Source organism: Lagopus muta, chromosome 4 (assembly GCF_023343835.1).
Source record: "Lagopus muta isolate bLagMut1 chromosome 4, bLagMut1 primary, whole genome shotgun sequence".
NCBI classification, from domain to species: domain Eukaryota; kingdom Metazoa; phylum Chordata; class Aves; order Galliformes; family Phasianidae; genus Lagopus; species Lagopus muta.
Window position 1 is genome coordinate 24,091,328 of NC_064436.1, and position 17,386 is coordinate 24,108,713.

The 17,386-nt window shown below is 36.6% G+C and overlaps 1 long non-coding RNA gene across 3 annotated transcripts; it reads right to left on the minus strand.

The window, feature by feature from the left end:
• Positions 1-765: 765 nt before the first annotated feature.
• Positions 766-16,572, minus strand: LOC125692110 (uncharacterized). Of its 3 annotated transcripts, XR_007376471.1 has the most exons (6): positions 16,485-16,572; positions 4,088-4,308; positions 3,459-3,653; positions 2,698-2,748; positions 1,297-1,517; positions 766-1,030 (listed from the first exon to the last, which is right to left on the minus strand). It is a non-coding gene; the product is annotated as an uncharacterized LOC125692110 (long non-coding RNA). The 3 variants fall into 3 exon arrangements; XR_007376470.1 differs by having other exon boundaries at positions 766-1,517; positions 4,165-4,308; XR_007376469.1 differs by having other exon boundaries at positions 766-1,517.
• Positions 16,573-17,386: the final 814 nt, after the last annotated feature.

The following is a 17,386-nucleotide window of genomic DNA, read 5'->3' on the forward strand; positions in this document are numbered from 1 at the left end:
GAAAATGCTTTCATCTAAAGTTACTTATTGTATTTCACTCCACTGTGCTATGAAGTTTGAGGGTAGAAGTGAGTTCAGTTATTTGTTGGCCCATAACTGAGAAAAAAAAAGATTACACTTCCACTTAACGTGAAGAACTCTTGCATGAGAACAGGAGTAGGGGTCTTCCTGGAAAAGTCAACCACAGTTTTGCTTCACAAAGAGCATTTACTCTGGCAGTAAGTGTCATGACCTTTATGCTGTAGCTCACCCAACCTGCTCTAGTGACAAGAACTTTTGGAGAGAGAACAAAGACTCTCACACACTCTTTCCATTCTCATGCCTATTCCAGCAGGAAGCATGTGGAAAGTCTTGATGCCAGCCTTCCTGCTGTTACAGCAGCTAAGATTACAGAAATTTATGTCACTCCTTACACTGAGCGATAACTGATTTCCTTAGATCCCCAATACTGCAGATAGAGGATAATATGGAGAGTCTTCCTAGGCAATAAATTTTAACCACACCATCTGTGCAACCCAACTGTTAAATGTTAATTTTTCCTTTTTTTTTTTGTTTTTGTTTTGTTTTGTTTTTTGTTTTTGTTTTAAACAAAAGGACTTCACTATGACTTACGAGACATTTGGGAAAGACTCTTTCAAAGCTAGACTCTATAACTGAATAGGAAGGAAACAAATCTGTCTCACTCTCTTCATATTGGATTATGTCAAAGATTAGCTTCTATTTAAGCAACATTGTAAGAAGTTTTACAAAGGATTTTCTTTTTAAACTACAACCATATGTTTTACTCCAATGAAACAGCTTACATATTGGGTATATGAGATTGATTGATGACATTTGCTCTAGCCATTTCAGTAGTCATTTATTCATTTAAGATTACGTTGAGAATGTTTATTAAATGATTGGCAAAGTAACACATTGATCATCACTGCATGCTTCTAGCTAAAAACAATTGAAGAGCAGTTATTTTAAATAAGAACTATACCACATTGGTCGCTCCGAAAGTAATATCTCCTGTTTATTTCCACAGGAACTGCAACAGATACAAAGAGCACAAAAACATTATTTCATAGAGCAAATTCTCAGCTACAAAATGCTTTTTTTCATCAGAGTCACCATCATTACCTTCACTTCATCATTACCATCACTTTCACCAGCGATGACCAAAAAACTGATTGTAGTACAGATATCATTCTCATTTTCAGTTATCCCCATTGGCACAAAACTGAACATTTAAAGTCTTCTTGTATTTAAGACTCCTGAAGAACTGGATCCAAAATGCTGGAAAGATCACCTTACCTCTCAAAGCTGCTCTCAGTTTCTTAGCAACTGAACATCCTCTGTCCTTGGTGTTTTCTTCAGTAGAATGGAGCTTGGTCTTTCCTAGCAGCCTGCCTGAGATGATGAAATTCCTTTCTCCAGGAATGAAAAACATCATTAGGAGACATTATTTTCAGATCCCACAGTCAGACATAGAAAGTGCTTTCTTTGATTTTGGCTTTCCACAAAGAAGTAGTATTCTGGAGAAAAAAAAAAAAAAAAAAAAAAAAAAGGATAATGAAGAGGAGCTTAAAAAGCTGTTGAAATAAAGCAAAATTGTAAATAATTCATCTAAGGAAGATGGAGACTTCATATCAAGTTGTTTATTTTACATGAGCGTTCTCCCCCAAAATACTGGGTAATTCCTAAGCAGGGCAGAAGAACACCTAAAGAGGAGGGAGCAGGTATGCAAGGGAACATCTACACAGCTGGCCGGCGCAATGTGAGGAGAGGAGGCTAGGGTTGGATCTCACTGACAAGTTACAGTTCCACAACTGCGTATCCACTTCAGCTCTTCCTGAACTGGTCCTGGGTTCACTCATGCTTGAGTCCTTGTCTATGACTGCACATCAGTAAAGCTCAGCAACAGGACTTAATTCAGATTCCCCCAGAACAGAAACTGATTTGAACATGGTGCTGGAGCACTTGAACACAAACCAAAATGCTCCAAAAGGCAACCAAGACACAAGGCAGATTCACAATACAAGTACCATCCCTGCACTCCACTGCTAATGTAGATGCTCCAGATAAGCCCACACAGCTTCTCAGGAGTCTGGGTTCCATTTCTCATGACCAGAAAAAACAGCATCGGGGAAGAGAAGTTACTGTACTCACTCTTCAGCTATTTTGGGGAAACTATCTTCGTAGTCCATAACATGTTGTCAGCCTGAACCATCCCAAACTTAACCTCTATAGGGATGTATAGGAAATGAAAGTTGCTGTGCATGGTAGGCATTCTATAAATGCACAATAAAGCATATGAAAAATAAATTTATACTTAAAATATTGTATACAGAGATCATGAAAGGCAGTGGTAACAGACATATTAAAAAGAACAAAAGAAGAATATTTTGAAAATGGGAACATGGTTGAATTTATGGTAAAATCATATTTGCTTCCGTTTTTCTTGTTTTCATATTTTCAAATAGCACAAAAGTTTTGTATAATTCCAGAAAGTGTGAGTAAAAAGACTCTTCATTTTATCACAAAAATGACTTCCTTCCAGATATCAAACTGTAATAAATTCTAAAATCTATAATGTAGTAATTCAGATATTACTTTGTTATTGTATTTGAGAACTTATGGAAGGAAAAGTGTAACATTTTTGAATACTGGCTGGTGGCAAACAGAATTATAAAAAAGCAGGCTTTACGGACTTACAGAGTGTTCAACCCGGCTTCCATTTCCTGAAAATACCAGAATAAATAACATCTGCGAACAGAAATAAAAGTACAGGGTGATAAGAAACAATTCATAAGGATTTGTCAAGAATAAATCATGTCAGGAAATATTAATCGTATTTCTCCTGCTAATAGCCTCGTACATAGGATGGAGTAGTAGGTATTCTATGGTTTGACTATAGAAAAGTTTTTGATGTGATTTAAAATAGCATTCTCAGAAGTAAGATGATAAAACATGGAGGAATTGAAACTTGCCAGGTGAGCGAGCTATGAGTGAGTTACTGAGGGCTACCATGGCTGAAAGTCTTTGGAGTCCACAACTTATTTCTTATGGGCTATTAAATAAATTGGAGAGTATAATTTAGTATTTGGGGTGATCTTAACATGCTGTGGAGGCGTTCTAGAGTAGATAGTGTGTAATTCACAAAGTACACTATGACAAACTACACTGGAATGAGAATAAATCCATCACACAACTGCATGAAGAGAAAAAATATAGCATCTCTGCATGGAAAGTCAGTGGATCTTAGGCTGTATATGAAAATATCTAAAATGTGTAGACATAAAAAAAAAACCCAACAAAACTATTGTCCTGTTGACTTATAAACAAAGAATGTCTGAGAAGAAGGGGCGTGGTGACCGTAAAAACAATCAGGAAGGACAAAGCATGAATGAGAATGTCCAGAAAATGTTTGAGAAATTTTTTTTTTTTTTTCAGTTAAAGTACTCATACATACTCACATATTTTGGAGACAGAAGAAAAAACTCCACCAGCAATAGAAGCAAACGTAATGGACTCCGTATGGAAAAAGGAAGACTTGTCCAAGAACCACTTGGAAAAAATTTCCTTAGGTGTGATAGAGATACTTCTGATACTGCTGTGAAACAGGGACATGGCTCCTTCCAGTCTTTTTTTTTTTCCTTTTTAAAGAATTACTATTGTGGAAGAAAGCAGAAAACATGTATGCTATCAGTTTGCATATTTGAGTGTTATTTTCCATTCATAGTATATCAGAATGGATAGAGTATGACAATAGAACTTTAATTTGTTTTTATTTTATGCTATCTAGTAATGCAGATGATTCTAGCTGAAGTTTATATTTTAAATTTAGACATGCACAGCAACATTGTAAGACAATATTTTCTGAGATAGACCCAACCTGGGACCCAAATTGGTGAAGGTGTCACTGAGTTTGGACATTAGGGTGTAATATATAAAATCTATCCATTTGAAAATATAATGAGATTATGTCTGCACTTCAAAGACCAGACTTACACTCCATATTTAATGGAGAGTTCCTAGAACTTAATCAGTTACCTTCACCACAGTCATTCTCACAACTGGTACAAATGTGAGCAGACATATTCACCTGTTCTGTGTCTATGCGGTCTCATGGCATCTTCCCTCTAAGCATCTATGAAAAGCCACATTCACTTGGGAACTCACTTGAAAGTGAATCCAGAAGCTGGACTACTGAAAAGTCTGGCAGCTGTTTTCCTCAGAAGCTGCTTGGAAACAGGGTGCCAACTGAAATGGGATTTCTACTGTCTTTTGACAAACTTTTCTGTTTTCTGTTTCTCCTCTGTTATCCTGGGGGAGAAGAGAAAGATGGCTGGAGACAGATGCTCACTCATGTTTAGCTCACCAGCCTTTTCCATTCGATTCTTTTGAGGGGGTAACTCAGAAATGGTACCCTTGCTACAGACAACTCCAGTAGTCTGTCTTCTGTTAGAAATTGCTTCATGTATTTATTCCTGACATAGTTATGAGAAAAATATATTTTCTGATCTTCTCACCCTGCATTACGTAAAAGCTGGCAGCTTCAGAAAAAAATACAGTCCTGGCTTGGTTGAAGATCTTCAGAGTTCTGGATGCAACTGCAATCCAGAAGCTGGCTTTGAGGTCTACTTTGTCCAGTGCTTAGGGTGACTTTGGCAGATGGCAGAAAAAATTTGGAAACACTCATCCTATTGCTACCAGGTACTGGCAAATAATAGCTCAAGACAAGCCATGCCTCACAGAAGCTGCCTGTGGCTTGTGTTTGACCTGCCTTTAATGGGGTTTCAAGTACTTTTAGAATAAATAGAATCTTTTTAGCACTGATGTGGATGCATTTGGAGAAAGTCAAAAGGTGCCATATAGGCCTGCAAGGTAAGACATAAGGACGGTTCAGCAGGAGAAATATGAGCTCAGGTGAATATTACTGTGGCCTATAGCTCAAACTTTTCATAAAATGAGCCTCAGATATTAACAAAACAGTATAATGACAATTATTCCCTTAATTTTGTGTGTATTTTACTCATAATTGTAGCATTTGTGTGAAATATCATATGAAATATGTATGTACTTCCTAAGAATAGAAAAGCCACATTTGTTCATATCACAGGAATTTTGCATTCCTTTCAGGATGGTGAGGTTTTATTGCAAGTGATATTGATCTAAGTTGCATACAGTCAATGCTACTATCAGCTAGAAAACAAATTTGAGTAAAAGCTTACTTTATCAATGCTTGCTGAAAGTTATTTTGCAAATGTCTATCCTTGTAGCAACTATATTTGATAATTAATGCATGCAAGTCTGAAAATACAGAAAGAACAGTCCATGGAAGTGTCCCAAAACACTTACTCTCTCTTTGCTCCATAATGACAATTTAGCTGCAATATTTACATCTATAACAGAGAATATGTCAATATTTTGAAAACCACATTTTCAGTATTGATAAAAACTTGTAATTTTGTCATCAAAAAGTATAGGTGTACCAGCTTCTGGTGCACTGAAGAAAGAGTACAGATTTTGCATTCTATGTTACTTCTAATAAATAGATTGCTTAGTTTATTGAGGAACATTTAAGGACAGAGGAAATGAATAAGCATGAAGTACAGCTGGTATATTAAAAGGGAACCTACATGACAACAGTCAAATACCCTGCAGCAAAGGGGTTTAATAAAACAAATAGAAAAAGCACCAGGATGCTTTCTTTATTGCAGCATTTCCAAAGTGTAATAAAGAAACCAAACATACAACAAACAAAGCAAGCTAAAATACTGATCCTACATTATTGGACTGTTAATAAATCATACTGATGGCCCGCTGTTAAGTGAAATAGTTTTGTGAACAGTAAGTAACAAATATGGAAACCCATCTAAAATAGTTGATGTAGATCCCATTGAAGATAATGCCTTCCAGGAAGTAATCATCATAAAATTATGGGGAGAAAAAAAAAAAAAAAAAAAAAAACTAATTTGATGGCCTATTTGATGCAGCTGCTGGGGAACCTAAAGAGCAGACTAGCCCTTGTGTTTACTACTCTGTGCAGGATTCACCACCATCAATAAACTGAGTGTGAATTCTGGGTAATGGTCTTTATCAGTCCAGTATTACCCCCTGCATTATTGAGGGCTTGACCCATCCCACACTAAATTAAAAAACAAATAAAAACCAACCAAAACCTCTTAGGACTTGACTCTACAGAAGCTTCTTGCAACTCCACGAGCAGTATATCCCCCGCTGACTACAGAATCCTGGATGGAGTATGGGTGGTTCCCAGCTCAGCTGCAGAGAGCTGCATGTTTGCCTGCTGGGCTGTACCTGGAGCTCAGGCTTTTCAGAGTGCTACTAGGGGACCATGCTGCATGTGTGGAGGGAGCCAAGACTTTCTAATGTGGTTGAGACTTATGTGGATGCATAATAAATGAGCAGCTGAGCTGAGAATTGAATTCTCTAAAACCTACCTCTTAATCCCATTCTTTAATCAGTATAATATAGTAAAAATATCCCTCTTCATAGGTACAGGCGAAATCTGTTTGCAGTATTATGTCAGAAACTCTTATAATCCATGGACACATGGATAGTTTACAAATCTAAAATTTTGCTTGACATTCAATCCTTTCCAGGATTTTAAATTAATTCAAATGCATTTGCACAAATGTCTCTGATGGAGACTTTCTCAGAATGCTCACTGCTACAGGTTTGGCTATTAAAGATACATTTCTGTGTTAAACAAAGTTGTCTTCCCTATTAAAATTGACAGCCAGGCCCATACGTTCCATAAAATAATGGAAGGGGTCACTGTGAACAGTATTGCAATGAATCCCAAAGTTCTCATAATCATTCAGAGTGTGCTCTTGTAGTAAATTCACTGGAACCTTTCAAAGAATATTGCTTTGCAGCTCAGTATTACCTCTCACTAGCACAAAGAGAGAAAACCAGCCAAAACCAAATTCCATCCATGTTTTCTTCTACTGGATTCCAAATACATGCATCTGCTTGCTTGCCACTTCATGAAGAAAGCAACTGCTCTGCGGGGACAGCTTAGGAACATGCATTCTGACTGCCCCAGTATTTCTTGGGTTTAGCAGTGCATTGGCTGTACTTCAGAGTCCCAGCAATGCCTTGCAGTATCAGCACAAGCACCGCCCTAACCTGACAGTGCCAAGTCACCCACTACCATCCTGCCTGGTTGTAACAAGCCCTTGGCAGCAAATACAGCATGCTGTGAATCATGCTGGTCTGACAAGGGGAAGAAGCATCCAGATCAAAGCTTCTTAAGGGGCTTTGGTTGAGCAGGCATTTTGGGAGCACATGCTAGCCACGAACAGAGTGGATGGCTCTCCACATAGGATGGTTGGAACCACAGGATATTCATAATGTTGATAGCTATTTTCAGTATAAAAGATAGGTTCTCAAAATGAAGACCACCCAGGTTTATGAGGTTGAAAAGACGCAGACACTTTACAATGTATTGAGAGTTTTCTCACTATGAGACTTAATGCAAGGTAGGCAAATCCATTCCCCTCCACTGGAATTAATGTCCTCACCTTATTTGATTATGAGCAAAATGACGTAAAGTTAATAGATCTGAGATAAAGCAACAATGGGCTTACAAGGAAGTGTCCACTGAATTACATGCACTGAAGATCACTTCCAATATCTGTTCCCTTGCTTAACATTAAGTAGCAATAGGATAAAACACGTTAAAGTTAAAGCCTCTCTGTTTTTGCAAGACATTCTTCTGAGCAGCAAAAGTCCAACATAGACTTAACCACTTAACATAAAGCCACGTGAGAGGTAGGACTCACCCCTGTTCTCAGAAGAAGCTTATTCTCCAAGCATATCACATAGCTCAAGCTGGGTTCAGGATTCCACTTCAGAGGCCAGGCACCTTAAGCTATTATTGGATGTGGTCCTTAATATCTCAAAAACAACAACAAAAACACCTAAACCGAAACACTACTTCATGTATTGTGCATCTTTGTAATATTTCATTTAGTTTCCTCACTTTTAGCTTATTTCATCTTCTCTCATAAGCTAAACACAACTTTCCCCCTGTTCTCACCTAATATCAGAGGTTGCCTAATGCTATTAGAACAGGTTTCAGGAAACACTGAAGTATTTTTTATCTGCAAGAAAAACTAGCTGCTGTTGAAAAGCCTCATCAACCTGGGATCATTGCTATTCATTTTTTTTTCCCTAGGCATTATGTAAACATAATAAATTGCTTTGCTTCATTGTCATCCATTTTGCTCTTCATACACTGAATTAGCATAAGATTTCGCTTATGGATAGAATTTGCATGGTAGCTTAGAAGTGAAAATGCTCCTTTCCATTCATATGCAAATGAGACTATCTTCTTGTTGTCATCTATAGTTGAACTGTTTGTTGAGTCTTCAAGAAGTTATTTCCTAAAATGTGTGGCAGGATTTTACTTAAGAGTCTCCATCTCACCAGTCTTTTTTGCTGATTTATTCTAACACAAACTTTACCCAGACTTGCCTACTAAGAGAGTTGATGTTTTGCTGGAAACTTTTTTTTTTTTGCTTATTGCTACTCTAAGCAAAGGCAGTCAGGTGCAGAATACTGCATTACCAGTTGCTATTTGTATTATGCTGCTCATTATCTCCTTTATGTCTCTTTCACTGCATTTGAAAAATCCCTATTGCTTCCTTCTTCCTTTCCACCTTTTCAAGTAGAGAGGTGGTGATGATCCTTTTTCTCCCCAGCCTGAGAAGAGTTTAGCCTGCATCTTTCCAGCTTGATATCTTCAGTAAAATATTAGCCAAGCCAGAAATTCCTTCAGATTCTCTTTCCCAGATCCACTCTTAAACACCTACCCAAAAAAAGCATAGGTATACTTTTACTGTGTATTTGTTATAGACATACGTAACCTACTGTGCAACTTAATTCAGTCTTCTTACTTTTTAAACATTGTTCTGTAATAGTATTGTAGGTGGAATTTTGTTTTTGCTACCAATACCAAACTATTTGGGATAGTTCCAGTTCCTCTACTGACAACCGTTAATTTTCTTCTCAATAATCTCTCAGCTGAGACTTCCATTCTATTTACTTATCCACTGAAAGAGCTGCTAAATTTCCTATTCTCTTTTCATTGGACAATTATCTTCCAGCATCTTAGATAATCAAGAGCCTGTTGCAGCCCAGACATATTAAAACTCAGCAAGTTATTGTAGCCAGTGCTATGTGATTATAGTATTTTAACAGCTAGTGCATTTCTTTTGTGCATGAACTCTTAAATATAACAAAGGCCTATTGTGTTCAATGTGGGAACGCAAATCATTTTTAAAATGTGATTAATTGTGTAAGTATGGACCTTTTAAGTACGTGTGGTAAGCCCTGTGCTATGGGAATGACACTTACTGCTCTCTCAGCATGAGCCTGATGAAGTAAACAAAAAGTTAAAATACAGCCTATAGCCACCCTGGCATTCATTAACATAGCATAGAAAGCAGAAACTAGTCACATTTTATATAAAAAGACTAAAAATCTGTGTCTACTTACATTAACATTAGTCAATTGGTGGGTGCCAACTATGCACATAGCATGTTTTATTTATAGGTCTATATAGTAGTCAAAAACATTCTATCATGGAAATGTGTTATTCATTAATTCATATTTTGCTCAGCTCCACTTCTTGAACCCATCCAGGTGTTTTTTAAACGATGAAGGAGGGTAATTTAATACCAAAAAGCATTCACATTCACCCTATTTTTTAGTCCCATGTAACTAAATATTTCTCCTGATTTTGTCTATTATTTATTTTTAATTAGTTCACATATACTGCAAACGTCTGTAATTTCATTACAAAGTTCTGTGCAGTGGTAAAAATAAAGGCAGAATACATAGTCAGCTTGTTGGAGTATTTAAAACTTTTTCTCAAATATCCATTCTTTACATCATCTAGAATAGTAAATGCTTCTGTAGATACATGCTTCTGATGCCTAAATGGTTTTTAAAAATCTTTTTATCCCACTGTTTCGATGCTCTGTATGAAGTTTATTCACACATTTCAGAGCATAGATCACATCCAACAACCTCAGCAAATCCAGGAACATGCAATGTATGTGTGCTTTCTCTAAAGAGGCTTTATAGGTTTTCCGTGATTTAACCTATGAGGTCTAAATCAGTTTACAGAAGAAAAACAAAGCCCTTTGTTGGCTTTATCTTCTTTGTGAACTTGACATAATCAAATTTTAATCAGGAGGAAAAATTAAAACTAATGTAAGATATGAGCAGATATATCAAAGCCAAAATGCTGCCAGTTACTGCATATTACCACATTTATCACGTGAATCATCATATAGGTCACTTGTAAGCAGCAAAGCAATTTTTTCCATTGGGAAATAATTATGTATTTTCACTAGCATCCTTTACATAGAAAAATGTTTTTTTAAGTGAGACAATTTTTTCTATTCAATTTAATTTTTTTTTTTAATTTTTTTTTTTTTTAAGCAAATGACCAGGCTGTCACTTATCTTCTGCAAGTTTCAGCTTTCAGATACAACTAGACTGAAAAATGAGGTTTTTCCTCTTTTATGGAAACTATAAATTCTCAGCCATTTACAATATCCTTCCTGAAGTTCACAGCCCCAGATAAACATGCATGTTCTGTTTAGTGGAATGGTACAACAATTTGGAAAGGTTTCATGTAGAGCCAACATTTCTTGATCTTCTCTGTAGTCTTTCCAAAAGGATTTGGAGTTAACTAAGCATTTGAAAGGATAACTAGAACAAGTCGAGTTATGCAAATTCCTGTTTAAAAAGTTCAATATTGTATTTCACAGTTTCACTTTAGAAATCTCCAGCAGAAGTTTCACACATCTATTTCTTGTATGATTCTTGGGGAAAAAATAAATCAGGTTGAGTTTAACACCCTTTATTTCATCAGGCTACATGAGATTAAGGGCTCATCTCTTCAGATTTATCCAATTGTAGCAGCATTAATGTTACAGTGATACTGTTCCTTAGCCCAGAGTCTTTAGATGGGAAAATTTCATATGCTCACATATTTGGAAGTGCAAACAACATTAGGGTCATACTCTATGGAATGAAATTAGAACGGGTATGAGAAACTTGTTGATCAGACAGAGGTACAACTGAAGAAAGTCCGAGTTTAGATAGAAACTACCTTGGATGAAGTTTTCTTATTAAAAGTCTTTAATCTTGGCTTTAACAGCTGCCTGAAGTCCAGAATGAAGGTCTCTCTGCTGCTTCAGTAAAAAGCAGCCTTTCTTTAACAGCATTTCCCAATTAAAAAAATAGCGGTCATAGATGTTTGTCAAACACTGACCTTACAAGTCATGAGAAAACTTCAGAACTAACATGCATTTTAAGCAGAGATTTGGTATCCATATCCAAAAGAATGTTGTTACACATCCTACATTTTGCTGTATTCACGTCCACATGCATTATATCCTTAATTGAACTGAGCCTCTTTCTAATGCAGTTTAGGACATCTGGAAGTCCCTTCAGGTGTATGGCATCTTAAATATAGAGAGTGTAATCTTAAAACACTTGGCAGCAAGAAATTTAGCACGAAGCAGAGCCACTTTCACAGAGTAGAATAATTTAGAAAAATCATTTGCATGATTAGTGCTTAGTAGTGATTAAAGCACTTCCCTAAGAAGTAACAGACTTGATTTCAGCTCCTTTACACATGCAAAGGCATCTAGACATCCTTCTTTCAGTAGAAAGAGAAAGTCAATCTTGTAGTATTAAAAAAATTGCATAGTTTTGCTGCAAAATTTGTGCCAGAGCCAGTAAGTGAAAAAGAAAACCAAAGTAAGTATGCTTCTTTTACTTATTACTGAACATCACTGCATATTATTGAAGAAGGAGCAGACTGTTGACAGTGTTTTATGTTCTCAGTATTCTTGAGACATTTTTTGAAATTCAAGTATTTCTGTATTCTTTTAAAACTATTGCTTTTCAAACACCATTGTCTACTCAACACCTGATGGTAAGGACAAGATTTTTCTTCCTGTAGGAGCCAATTCTCATAGTTCTAGACATATGCAAAAGCAGAAGTTTTTTTTGCACAGAAAAGTTGAGGATAATATAGCATTTTTTCCTGACTTAATTGACATTTAATTTTGAAACTAAGGCAAATGAGCCTTATATTAGTTCAGTATTTTTTCCAATAAGCAAAAATACAGAAATAACAAGTGGAAATTAAAGATACGCATGCGATTGCTCCATCTGAGATCAAAGTAAAGTATAACTCTTTTGATTTCCTACATAGTCTTGAGATAAACTCCTGTGAAGCTTCACAAGAGAATAAAGATGATGATACTGAAGTGAGTAAGACTTCTAGAAGCCATTTAAACCCTGTCTTCAGGGAAACAATGATTCATGTACCCAGGGAGCATCCATATAAGATAGTTACATCATTAGGCATTTTACCTGATGCTAAATGGCATTTGCTGGTGATGCTGTATCCTCTATAACGTACACATACCCTGTTAAGTTGCAGGTATTTTTCAAGTCCTACCACAGTGATGCTGAAGACTCTTCCAGTTCAGTTTCTGATTGTTTACAATCTCCTGCTGTGTCTGCAATATGCTTGAATTGTACTTAAAACACATAAATCTGCCTTCAAAGGCAGCTTGGGAGGCAGAAGTGTGGCTAGGGAATTTTAAATGGAAGGGACAAGTAACAGCTACAAAGAACTGAGTTTTTAGTAGTAGGTGTTGCAGTTTGTTCCAATTACAGCACACACTAGAGTGTGAAATGTTCATGCCAGTCTAGTAAAAAGAAAAAGTACACGCAATGCTGAAATTAACACCTTTGTAATTACAGACAAGTTTCTTTACTACCCAGCAAGCACAGCTGAGGTGGCTTTGGATAAATGCAAGCAATAGTTGCGCAACAGGCAGTGCGACATTTTTTCAATCCAACTAGGTAATGGGAACCTTCTTTGGCAGTTGTATAAAACCATTTGCATTTTCAAGCAGAATTCAAGAGTGTACTACATCTAGTAGACGTAGATTCACTACATTCATACCTAACTGAAAAAAATCAGACATAAGGTTTTTTTTTTTCTTTTTTTTCTTCATTTAAATGACTTGCATTCCCCTTCTTTCCTCTCATGTGCTATTAACAATCACAAAACTACACATTTGGCATTACTCAATATAATTTATAGCTCCTTCTGCAATCAAGCCAGAAACTGGCCATCATAGAGGCAAACATGCCTTTCATTTACATTGAGTGAACTGTCTTAGGACATGGCAGAATGAATAGTTGGATATTCCCCAATAATCATAGTCCCTTACTATTCACACACACTCTTGGTGACTCATCCAGGAAAATATCATTGAGTGTGTCTTAATTTTATTCATGTTTCCACTATAACTCTGCAGAGACTTCTTAGTGCTTGTAAGATTATTTTAGTTAGCTTCACTTGCCAAACAGATCTTTCTCCACTTTATTATATCATCATTATTATTTCTACTATATAGGAAGTATATTGCCACATATCATATATCAAAACATTACTAATGCCATTAAGACAATGCCAAGACTAGTCACATGATATGCAGAGAGCTGCAAGCACTAGCTGACCAGTTTCTGTGAAACTTGTGTTGTATGTGATGCCAAAGCTGAAAACAGACTTCCCATCCAGGACAGAAGAAGTCCCTCTGTTCTAAAATAAATCCTGAGAAGCAGATATTCACATGTAGTTCTTTTCAAGAACAAGATAATATAGTTCAAATGCATTTAAAATTTTTTTAACCTCAGAATAAATGCTTCTGTAGAAGGTATAATTTGACAAGATTGAAAAAGCTGGCTGCAGAAATGTTTTTACACAAGCTTTTCACTTTTTAGGGTTTTTTTTTTTTTCATAAGGGAAAGGAAAGCAGTAATGCTCAAAGGACAAAAATAATGTTACAGTCGACCTTAATTCTTTCTTTTACTAACATCTTAAACCTTGCCTCTGCAACCTCATCATTCATTTGACAAGGCATCTGCCTGCAATAGAATGAAAAGCTTCACAACAAGCCTTTCTTCTGTCTCACTCCATCCAGCTATACCCATCTGCTTGAGCAAGTAATTTGGAGTACTACAGTTTTGGTCTTTACTGCTGACTTTGTTTGTGCCAAAAGGAAAATGCTAAAACAATTCAAATATTTTAATATCTTATGCTTTCTTGTCTCTGTTTGAAACTTTATGGTGATCACAATGCACTACTTATTATGCACACAATGTACGTTCAAATCTTAGTGCTGGTTTTCACTATTAATAGCAGCCTGAATAAAATGAGCCTAATAAGAATTAGAGCTGCCTTCCATTACTGCAGTCCATGTTGCTTTTCATTTGTATATCTTAGCAGAAAATATAGTGTATCTAGTCACCATAGGAACACATTCCCCATCTGCTGTATTATCACATTTTTTCCTCTTGACTTCTGTAGATTGCAGTCCTCTCTACTATGTTGTCTAGATATGTAGGGGCCAATTTCCTCCCCATCTAAGAGGAGTTATTACAGACATGAAAGCAGCCTGATTTCTTAACTCTTGAAATACCATGACTTTTCATATATACAACATTTTCAACAGTAGACTTGCAAACCAATTCCTCCCTTTCTGGCTTTTCCATCATCATTGCTTTTGGAGAAACTTGGTTGGGAAACCTGTCAAATAGTTTTCAAGGGGAAAAAAAGAGCAGCTCCTGCTTGCAAAAGTATATGTGCCATTATGCATCATGAGCTCCTCTCCGATCAAGGCATATGGTGCAGTGTCAAACTGCTGCAGAGCAATGGGGAAGTTTCCTAAAAATCCATATGAAAGCCCATATGAAAGCATGGGAACTAGGGAGAACTACTCAAATTCCTTTGAGGCACAATAGTCCAATGCAGATTAATGTTGAACTGACTTCAAACATAGAGTTTGGGTTCAGTTCAAGAAAATAAAACACTTCGATTTATTAGGGCAAAACTAAACATAGACATTTCCAAATTGAATTATTTTGGAACATTTCATTCCAAGACAAAATTGTGATATTACAACTTTTTGTTCGTTTTCTGGAGGAAAATAATGTTGAATACTGTCCTCCCCCCCCCTCCTATGGGATCTTTTCTGTTCCAAGTACAGAGAAAATAGCTTGCTTCTACAAAACAACAAAATTATTCAAATTCAATAATATCTGTGTATTGTACCCAGTACTTTCGCTGCCAGCACTATTTTTTTTTCCCAATGAAAAAAAAAAGTGGGAATTAGCGTACTTACGCAGAAGCAAGTGAAAACATTTTTTTTTTTTTAAGTTACTGAAGAGTAAAAAAGATGCACACCATGAAAAGAAGTAAATTTGATGAATTTAAAAATTGAAATGTTACAAAATTTTTAAATGAAGACATTATAAATATGGGACTAAATATACTTCTTTGGACTTGTATTTTTTGTTTAATCAGGTTTTAGACTGCTAGTAACCCAGTAGGATTAGGAACAGAGAAACACTGGCCTGAACTTTCTCTGATTTAACATTAGCTTCTACCAACATGGGTTTTTATGTTTGTGTATATTTCTCCTCACAGATACATCAAACTGGATATTAAATCTTTTTAAGTTTTTGCTCCTAGTAGCCCTAATTGGATAGTAATCTTTTCTGCTGTAAACTTAGCAGAAAGTAACAACTTATTTATTACTTATGTTCATGAAATATTGTTGTAATTATATTCTTTCATCAGAACATTTTTCTTTCTCTGGTCTTCACCTTCCTGACAAATGAATAATTTACTCAAAATCTTCAGCACTTGACATTACTGAGCATTTTACTTATCCACTATCCATTTTATTTTGCTTTTGAGTCCCTATCCCCATTCAGATGTTTTGCTCTTGCTCCCATGTTCAGCATCAGTCTCCCTAGAGAAATCTTGAAGAAGCAGCTGGTCAGCCTTGCACCATGTCTTAATCGCTTTTAAACTCTATGCTCTATCTTATTGTCTCTTTTATTTTCTTAATGCTGAACAACATTTCATAGTGAACTAGCTATGAGCAGAACCTAATAATCTGTAGAACAGATAAGGCTAACACTTGTAAAACTACTCAGAAGCCTTTGGAAGTTACGCTTTCTTAATTTTTAATAGTCTTGAACATCTTGGTCATAAGGTCAGTGTCACCTAGTTTAATTTAGGAGTACATTTTTGAAGCAAATTCATCACTGCTAAATAGTACTTCAGTTTACACAACTACACAGTCTTGGAGGACAGAGAACTATATCCTGAAACTGCTTAGGTAACTGACTTCTAGCAGCTAGTGGCGATTCTGCCCCAGAATCAGACTAGCATGAAACAGTGAGGTGCTCTGAAGGATGCTGCTCATGTTCTGTTATCAGCACACACCCACTTCTACTAGGCCATGCTAACTGCTAACAAAGACGCAGCCTCTGCAGAGAAAGATGGTAGCAGACAACCAGTTCTAAATTATCCAAAAAAGGGGGACAGTCATAACACAGTTAAAGAAAGGCTTACTTACCTTCTCTAAAAATCAGGGCTCAATAAACACTCCAAAAGAAGGAATCCCCAAGTAGGGCTCTTTCCCAGCCAGCCCTTAAATGAGGCTTGGGGGGGGGGGGGGGGGGGGGGGGGTGGTGGTGAAGATTTTACCCTTGCAGTTGTTCAGGTGAATTGCTTTCATCTGTGCCCCCAGTGCTGGCTGTGTCCCTTCACCAGGTGCTTAATCATTGGTTCAGGCTGTGATTTAGCAATTCCCATACAGCTTCAAACTTCTGAGCTGTGTGCTTTGTACAAACTGTACAGATTTAATTGTAATCTAATAAGGTGTAACAAAAGGTGTGGTCAGTTCTTTTCAAGGTTAAAACCTTGGGAAGAGGTTTTTTGCCCAGTTTTCCCAAAACAGGCTTGCTATTTAAATTCTTTGGTCCATGGGCCCAAACGAGTGGCTAAAGAACTTTCAAGCTTATAGATCTTCAAATTATTCACGTGTATTTGTTAGTTCAGTTGATTTCAATCATAATATCAAGACCTTTTGTGTTTTGTGTGCCCGTTAAAATCATAACATAGAATATTTTTCTCTAATTTGTGCACAACTTTGGTAAGACTAGTGTGCAAGGAATGACTCTTCTAATGTAAGCTGGTGTTGACTTGGTCCACTCTTTGAACACGTGATTTTATAGTGCCAAAGTGCATCATCCATGACACAGCCCATGAGCCTTAAGGTTTTTTGTTCCCTACAGTATGCTTCTTATGCCAATACCTAGCTCAACAGTAATGGAGGCTGACAGTAGTAAACAGTGGTGTCAAAATGGAAAATCTCTTCCTCTCACTCCTTTAAAAAGGTCAACAACCCTTCCTCGGGCCAGAGATTGAATAAAAAAATAGTAGAAGGCACATAGGCAGGAAAAGTTTGTTTGTCAG